Here is an 8055-nt window from a genome sequence, read left to right as displayed (position 1 = left end):
ACTAGATCCGTGGAGGAGCTCTTGGTGCCCCGGTTCACCCCCCACCCCCATAGCTTTCCACCTGGACCTGATGGAAAGCTGTCCGGGGGTGGGGGGTGAACCGGGACACCAAGACGCATATTTTCTTTAATCATGGTGAATGTCATTTTATTTGACTTCATTAATGCCAACTCCCATCACCGCGTCCTGTCCTGTCAGGAAGCCGGGCTACAGGCTCCGAGCGCCGGGGTTCTGTCGAGTTGAGCTGCTCCGTCCACCCGCTCCAGTCCGGCTTACACACCGGGGAGCGGATAGCTGTCCACCTGGACCTGATGGAAAGTTATTGGAGGGGGGACGAACCGGTTCACCAAGCCGCTCCTCCATGGATCTAGTTCTGACTAATGCTTTCCATCAGGTCCGACAAATAAATGAATCCACATTTGCACTCTTCTGCTGTGTATATTTTCTTTAATGCTGGTGAATGTCATTTTATTTGACTTCATTAATGCCAACTCCCATCACCGCGGTCGTGCCCTGTCAGGAAGCCGGGTTACAGGCTCCGAGCGCCGGTGTGCTTGAAGGGCTTGATCCGTGCACGAAGCGGGGCTTGGTTCTGATTTCTGTGAACGAAACTAGTTCCATGATCCGTAATCGGAACCGGTTACGAGAACGGAAACAACTTCACGCTCCCCCGAGAGGCTTTCAGCAGCACAGATAGAAGGAGCTCCTGCCTGGACCAGGGACCACTGTCCCACTGACAGAGAAACACAGCCACATTTTATTTTTTTTCAGAAAACAGTATCTCGTAAACTCATAAAAACAGAGCTTTTTTTTTTTTTTTCCGGAAAACAGTATCTCGTAAACTCATAAAAACAGAGCTTTTTTTTTTTTTTTTTTTCGGAAAACAGTATCTCGTAAACTCATAAAAACAGAGCTTTTTTTTTTTTTTTTCAGGAAACAGTATCTCATAAACTCATAAAAACAGAGCTTTTTTTTTTTTTTTTCGGAAAACAGTATCTCGTAAACTCATAAAAACAGAGCTTTTTTTTTTTTTTCCGGAAAACAGTATCTCGTAAACTCATAAAAACAGAGCTTTTTTTTTTTTTTGGGAAAACAGTATCTCGTAAACTCATAAAAACAGAGCTTTTTTTTTTTTTTTCAGGAAACAGTATCTCATAAACTCATAAAAACAGAGCTTTTTTTTTTTTTTCAGGAAACAGTATCTCATAAACTCAGAAAAACAGCGCCGATTTTTTTTTTTAACTTATTTTTTCTCGTAATTATGAGATAATTATCTCATTAATTCAGAAAAACAGAGCCGAAATTATTTTTTTTTGTGAATGCAATACGCTTCCGTACAAGAGAACTCAAAAAGTTATGGACAGATTTGGATGAAAATTTCAGGAAATGTTGATACTGGCACAAAGAACAAATGATTAAATTTTGGTGGTGATCGGGGGTGGGGGTGGGGGGGCACTGATCTGCCTTGGCAGAGGTCTGAGTGCTTGTAGTTCATAGTGTAATGTGAAGATTGTACCAGAGTAGCTGACTTTTTCCTGGGAGAACAGCTACAAAAAAGACACGTGCCAATGGAAAGTTTTCAAAACGTGGTGCATGAAAAGTACACGTGAGTCGAAATTTTGAACATTCTGGGAAATAATTTACATATTCTAGGAAAAAGTTACATATGATAAATTAATACTGGGAAATAGTTGCATATGTATATGATGTCCAATCTAGATAGAGACCAGTAAAATTTTACTCTGTCATGGACAAAGCCAAAAAGGTGGACTCTAACATGACTAGAATAATGTTCTAAATATGGTAAAAAGGGAAGGTCTATAACTAAAACCCAACCTATTTTTGGGCAAATAAAAATGGCCTCCCAGAGCGAAAGAGTCAGTTGTTTCTGCAGATTTCAACTCAGTGTTTATTTTGTGTATGAATAAACACTTTATGCGGCTCCAATTCTGCTCGATCTCTGACTTTGACTTGACTCTGTGTGCATTTACTTGACGAAGCTCCACTACATAGATTAGGGCACAAGTGCCAAAATCGGCCCACCAAAGGGTCTAATCCGGCCCATGGAATGTATTTGTGAAATGCAAAAATTACACAGAAGATATTAGCAATCAAGGATGTTAAAATCATTCTATGTAAGTTCAATCTAAAGTGGGTCAGACTAGTAAAATACTATCATAATAACCTTTAAATAATGAAAAAAGCTAATTTTTCTCTTTTGGTGTAAAAAAAAAAAAAAAAAAAGGAAAACTGCACAAAAATGTTTACATTTACAGACACGCCTTTTACAAAAATGTGAACCTTAAATGTCTTAAGAGAAGTCTGTGGAATTGTACCAATATTCTGCCATTTACTGAATGTTTTGTGTATTTGAAGATCCACTGTGATCTGTAAGTTGTGATAAAAATCCTAGACTCAGGTGTAATATTGTTAAAATTGCACTTATTTCTCAGGTTGTTCATATTTGTTCATGTTATGTTCAAGTACAGATCTTAGATGTAAACATTTTCATTATGGAATTTTATTTATTTTTCATTCAAAAACATAGAGAAAACTTTGGAGTTGACATTATTTATAAGTTCTTATCCTATTATTTATATTATTTTACTAGTCCGGCCCACAAATTGAATTGAACTTTAACAAATAATAATGCTTTTTGTATATTTTTGACAAAATGTATACAGAAAATATTAGCCTGAGAAGTCCCACTCCATCCAAATTTGACTGTCTTCGGCTCAAGATTCATACATTGAACTTGAATTAAAATGAAATAATTTAATATAATTTTCATTTTTTTTGTGCTCACTCTAATAACATCAATAAAATCAATTGCAGAATATCTATTTTCTGTATTATATGAAATTTCAGTATTAATATGTCTTTTTGTCTGTCTATATATAGAGATCTTTAAATGTTATTGTTTTTCTCCCGGAAAATTGTTAGAACTACTTAAGTAACAAATCAGGTTCACATGAAGTGCCTGACTTCCTGTGAGTTCAAACTAATAGCTCCTCAAAAGAAAAGCATTTCTTGTCAACCATATAATCCCATTTAGAGGGCTAGTTGACACTTGCTTGTAAACATTGTAAACAGTGTATTTCAACATATTATGAACATATCACTAAGTGGTATTATGAACATATCACTTATTTAAGTGTCTCAATTACACTCTGTCATTTTCAAGAAACAATTCATTTGATGATTCATCTGATTAGTGAATTTTTTCTTTTGGTATTAGCTACATGATCAAGTTCTAGAGATTCTGGGTCATAAATATTAAAAACTTGAATTACCATCATAAATGGGTGGAATGGCTAGTGTGACTGTGCTACACAATCAGGTAGAGAGATGCAAAGACTACCTACCGTCGCTTTTGGCTGATTTTTTGGCTGATATTTCACCCTTAGCTCAAAGTGTTGAGGATATTTTGTGTGCTATGGTGGATTTCTTTGGTTATTTGTCATTCTTCTGGTTTATAACAGGGAGTCAAGTAACATCTGGTCAGAGGGAAGAAGATGTGTCACCAGATGTGCACCTTGGTGATGCATCACCACAGCAGAGCACCGATACACCTCAACAAACCAAACACCAAGCGTGGTCACCAAAAAAGGACAGAGGCAAGTTGTTTGAGGTTGTCTAATTTACAGCAATTAGGTATTTGCTGTAAATAGGTAAAGGCTGTAAATAGGTATTACAGCAAACAGGTATTTGCTTTAATGCAGTCTCTCAAATAGGGGTACGTGTACCCCCAGGGGTACTTGGAAGAAGCCCAGGGGGTACTTGAATATATATATATACATATATATATATATATATATACATACATATATATATATATATATATATATATATATATATATATATATATATATATATATATATATTTAAATACATTAAATAAGTCATCATAGACTGAATACAAAATAAACAAAGAGAATTAATGCTGAAATATAAAACACAATAAATGTATTAATGGACCAAAGTTTCCAGGCTTCAGGTGCTAAATATGATGTTGAATCTTGGTTCCATGGCACTTTGCTGCACTGTCAGGTGTTCAGTGGTTCCACAGTGTAGGTCTGGCCTGAGTTCAGTGTAAAGTAGTCCCAGGAAGAGAGAAAAGCCAGACCGTGTGTATGCACTGACCCCAGATGTTGTGAAATACCAGACAAGTCCCCATATGTCAATGTTCAGTCAGGTTAGGGAACTCTACTTTGTCTAATTGGTAATATGAAGTGATTTCTCTGTTAACCTACACTCCAGGATGCTGCCTGATTTTTTTCAGTGCTGTCTCACCTTCAGAAAGGCTGGTTCCCTCATGTGATGGTCTGGTCATGTGTCCTTACAATAGCACAAAGACAAGTGTGTGTGTGTGTGTGTGTGTGTGTGTAGGATGGCAGTAGGCATAGTGCTTCAGTTGGAGAAAATATTGTCAAGAAACAGGCTGAAGAATACTGTTTCAATCTCAGGTAACACTCTCTGCTGCTGTTTAAGATGCCTCAGGACCCTTCAGTTTACAATGAGCTCAAAGTTTCAGCTCTGGGAACTTTAAAAGCTGTAGTAAAGGTGGGATGGTGAGAGCAGAACAGCCAACACAGGCAGCAGATGGCAGGTGAACCATGAAAACATGCTTAGAAGTTTGTTTTTTCTGTCCTGTCACTTTGCCACTAGGTTGCTCCAGTTAATTTCTGCACATCAGATGTAATTTGTGTAGATGTATGTTAGACTGAAAAGAATGTTATTTCAGGTGTAAGTGCAATAGCATGAATGTGTTTCGATCAACTTACGTGACATTTAGTGGAATTGTACACTATAGCCTTTTTCCACCACCAAACACTATTAGTGACAAAATGATGGTGATTTGAGGGAAATACGTTAGGGAGCCGATGGCAGAAGTACCACGGGAGACCACGGGATAGTCGGTGGTGGTCTTCAAATTCTTCTCCACCTTAATCCGTCTCCATGTTACAAAAGCATCTCCTATACATATCCTTGTTCTGTTTCTCACTTTGTCACGACATATTTGGGAATCATAAGAGGCTTTTTAGTTTTATTAACGTCAGACATTTGTGATCAGAAATGTTCCAGCTGCAGCTCAGTGGGAACTGGCAACCTGGATGCCCAAACACTACTGACTTGGTGTTTGGGAGATAGGTGATGGGTGGAGCATCAGACCAAAACACAAAATGACAACATAAACATTATTTAGGTGCTGACAGTTGCCTTTTAAAATGTGAATATTCTGTCTGGACTACAACTGTCAGTGATATCAGTATTTGAAATGAACATGATTCCTTAAAGTCTGGTGACATTCAGGGCCTTTTCATGATTACTTGGAACATAATTCTTACATACAGCTCCTTTAATATTGTTCATAGATGTACATACTGTTTCCATAGGTATTACATACTATTAATATTGTTCATATTGTTCATAGATATACCCACTGTCACATACCGGTAATACTGTAAATATCTGTGTCCATTCATATTTTGTCAGGTTTTTTTTATTATACTTTGCTCTATTCTTATCTTTTGTAAAATTTCATATTCTATTTTCTTATCTTATTTTTAGTTTTTTGTCATTTTATATTTGCTCTATTCTTATTTTCTGAAGTACTGGTGGTTTATTATTAATACTGTTGCACTGGAGTAGTTGTTCTGTCCTCACTAGACGTATAGCTATCTAGCTATGACAGACAGTGAACAGACGAGTGTTCGTTTGACTGACACTTTTACTCATCATCTTTTATGTAAAACTGTAACACAGAGACAGAATACAGCAATTAGCTCATATCCTCTTTACACTGAACTAACAGTAGTTTACTGCCTTAATGAGAAACTTTAAAAACGTTATTGTTAATTGGTATTTAAATTGCTTGTACTTTGAATTAACCTGTAAATAAAGCAGCCCGAATTGCCTAATTAGCATGTGAAAAGTCCGCTAGCTTAATGCTAACCGCTGCCGTATAGTAACCTGCAACTGTATGCTAGCCTGTATGCTGACACCGCTGCTTTTTTCTAACATTCTAACATTTCACTTAGAAATACATTTTCATTCTCGAAATTGACAAAAAACCCATTTATATCTAACATACGGATCAATATCCTATCACTATTTCTAAATCTACATACCTTACAGCCTTATGTGGGCCAAGACGACACAGACGGCTGCTCTTCATGACGGTTTCACAGTAAACAGTGTACAACTTCCGCCACAAGAGGGCAGTACGAACCAACCAAAACTTGCAAAGCGTTAGGATAAACAGTAAAAATAAACTAACCATAACAGTAGTACTTGTAATTTCATTGTACACACTATGACAATAAAGGCTATTCTAATTCTGATTCTTAGTAATGCCTTATCAACTATCTAAGACACTTTTGAAACATGCAAGAAACCTTTTCCAAAATGACCATTTTCAGAGCAGGTAGTATTATTTTGTTATTCCACCACAGAAAGAGTCATAAAAACCACCTCAACCAGTATGTATGGACTTTATGCACAGCCCTTCTACTTCCTGAACTTCAGGTGGGTCCTTTATTTCCTGTCTTTCATTATTGGACACACTGATTAATCCAGGTGTGTCTGCTACTTCTTGTTGTGACTACTGATTAATTAGGCACACCTGGTTTAATCAGTGTGTCCAATAATGAAAGACAGGAAATAAAGGACCCTCCTGAAGTTCAGGAAGTAGTGGAGCTGTGTGTACAGTCCATCCACTCTTTATCTGTGTAAGTTCTCATTTGCCCAGGTCATCGTTCTTCTAGGTTCAACTGGACTTGTTTAGCTCTTTTGAAAACATTTCGTCTCTCATCTAAGAGACTTCTTCAGTTCACTCTTTATCGCTCATCAACTACACTTTAGAAACGCATAACCGTTGAATGCAGTTGAATTCCCTCCGTCACTGGGTTAGACCCATGTGATAAAATAATGAGTAAACGGATCTTTATATTGTTACATTTTTAGGCCATCCTCATGTTTTTAGCAGGTTATCGAAGGGGATTTCATTTTAGAAACAGATCCCAAAGGAGATGGTATCACCCCCCTTGTCCTCCACCACCATAAAGAACCTGATATTAGTCGTACAAAACCCCAAATTCTACAGAACAACAGTACCGATGTGCTGTTTTCCCGTCGTCTCATAACTGACACATGCTGCCAATTACCACTGAACTGATGCACCTGTGGAACTTTACTGTCAGCTGTGATGATCTCGTGCCCAATGATCTTTGCATTTCTCTAAATTACACATTAAATCAAACGTGTGACAGCAAATATTTGCCAGTTATGACATTCACAAGTCAAACCCTATTAACTCTGCTGGTTGTTGCGGGTTTTATTACAGGAAGGCTATAATGAACTTTACAATCTCTTTACGACCACAGCGCCTCCAGTTTCTAATTGTTCCTCTCATCGCTGACAAACTGAATCCCCCCCCAGTTAATATTAATGTGTGAAGTCATTAAAGTAGATGGACTCCCCCTTTGAATTAACAGACTGGATTCTAAAATGTAATTATGGATCTCTGCATTGTAGTCTGAAATGTTTCATAAACAACGAACAGCCTCAGCATTAAATATCATTTTTATTGTATGCATTAATTAAACCTCAGGATCATACACATACTGAGTTTGACGGACATCCTCTAAACTCTCCTGGATTTTCATTCTCGAAAAAAAAAAAGATTAACACTTCATATTTACTGTGTCTCCATCCAGTGGCTGTTTCTCAAATAACTCAACAAGGCCAAGATGTCACATTTATATGTCTTTACAATTACAAAAGGCATTCTCTGATATTGTACAATATGTGCAGTAATTACATTGTAAGCAGCTTAATTGTCAGTTATAGTACCGTTAGAAATCAGTACAAATCATGTTTATCATACAAACATTCATTTACATTCACAAACTAAAACAGTTTAGCTTCACAGATTGTTGAATTATCAATAAATTATTACTTTTACTGAGGGCTCACAGTTACACTTCACAGCTTTCTAAATAATAACAAACCACCTATGAGTGTGACTTTTTGATGTTCTGCATTTGGAATATT

The sequence above is a fragment of the Sphaeramia orbicularis genome, chromosome 11 (genome assembly GCF_902148855.1).
Source record: "Sphaeramia orbicularis chromosome 11, fSphaOr1.1, whole genome shotgun sequence".
NCBI lineage: Eukaryota > Metazoa > Chordata > Actinopteri > Kurtiformes > Apogonidae > Sphaeramia > Sphaeramia orbicularis.
Note: the sequence above shows the minus strand (reverse complement) of the source record.